The following is a 1,513-nucleotide window of genomic DNA, read 5'->3' on the forward strand; positions in this document are numbered from 1 at the left end:
TCACTTGAATATGGTTTGCTTGAAACAGATGGCCAGCTTAGAGCTCTCTGCGGCTTTAAGAGTAAGAGGGAAATGGCTCGTACTCAGAGCTGGTGCACAAGGTTCAATAAGGTTCTACGCTTCACCTCGAAGTACACGAATTGGTATCATGCTCAATTGCATGGATCACGGAAAACGTTTGGTCACCAAGGTGAGATTCTACTTTTTAAACCGCCCGAATGGAAACATGTAGATCAAGACGGAGGCGGATTTAAAAGCAAGGCTTGGAATCCTGGACTCTATCCTGACATTCGTCGTCCCGGGAGCCTGAAAATCTGTTTGGAGCTGCTCAGAAGCTTTGCATGCTTGGTTTGGGATCCCGGAGGCTATTGGCATTTCAAGCACTGGTGGAGATTTTTAGACGAATTTAAACATAAGCCGCTATAACAGGATACTCCTCCAATGTCCAACTTAAAGACTTTAACTAAAAGTGCTAGGTGGGAGACAACCCACCATGGTATGGTCGCTTCTTTTTCAATTTATTTCTTGTTAATTGCTTTCATTTTTCCTTTTTCATTTTAATTTATTAAACCTGGATTCATGCATAGCATTCATGTTAATCATTGCATTCTACATTTTTCATGCATATATATAAAAAAAAAGGGTGCACGACGCGACCGCATGCCCCATGTGATCGCGTCATATTGCGAGAAACACCACCCACGCGACCGCATGACCCACGCGACCGCGTGATATATATGTATCGGCGTAAGGATCCAACGAACAGAATGTTAGGCTGGAATCGTGCGGCCCTTGTGCGTTTCGCACAAATTGGCCCACGTGATCGCATGCCTCATGCGATCGCGTCACTTGCACAATACCAATCCCACGTGACCGCGTGAGCGACGCGATCGCGTCGCATGGATTGCACATCACCCCAAAAGAAGACAGAGAGTTGCGCTAAAATGGCGGTGGAGTCGTGCGTTTAGCACGAATTCCAGCGACGCGATCACGCGACCCACGCGATCGCGTCACCCCTCTTTCCCCTCTCTCATGCGATCGCGCGCCCCACGCGATCACGTCACTCCCATTTTCACCCCAACCACGTGACCGCGTGCCCCACGCGGCCGCGTGGATTCGAAAATATAACCCCTCAGCCACGCGAACCCTATCAGTCGCGCAGCCCCCCACCCCCAACCCTCTTCTCCCTCTCTGCTTCTTCTTCCTCCAGCCACCACCCAGCACCATCCAGCCGCCACCGCGCCACCACCCAGACGCCGCCGCCGTCCAGACACCGCCGCCGTACCACCCCCTCCCCCTTTTTCTTCTTCTTTCTTCCTCTCTCCTCCCCTCTCCGCCCCCGCCACCGCGCCGGACACCACCGCCGCCATCACCCAACCGTTCTGCTTCTTTCGCTTTCCAGGTTCCGCAACACGCACTCCCTTTTATCCGTTCGTCGTTTTTCTTGTATTTTTTTCCGTTTTTGTTCATACTTAGGATAGATAGATATGCATGCTGTAGTGGATTTTTAGGT

This window comes from Arachis ipaensis, chromosome B04, assembly GCF_000816755.2.
Source record: "Arachis ipaensis cultivar K30076 chromosome B04, Araip1.1, whole genome shotgun sequence".
Taxonomy (NCBI): Eukaryota; Viridiplantae; Streptophyta; class Magnoliopsida; order Fabales; family Fabaceae; genus Arachis; species Arachis ipaensis.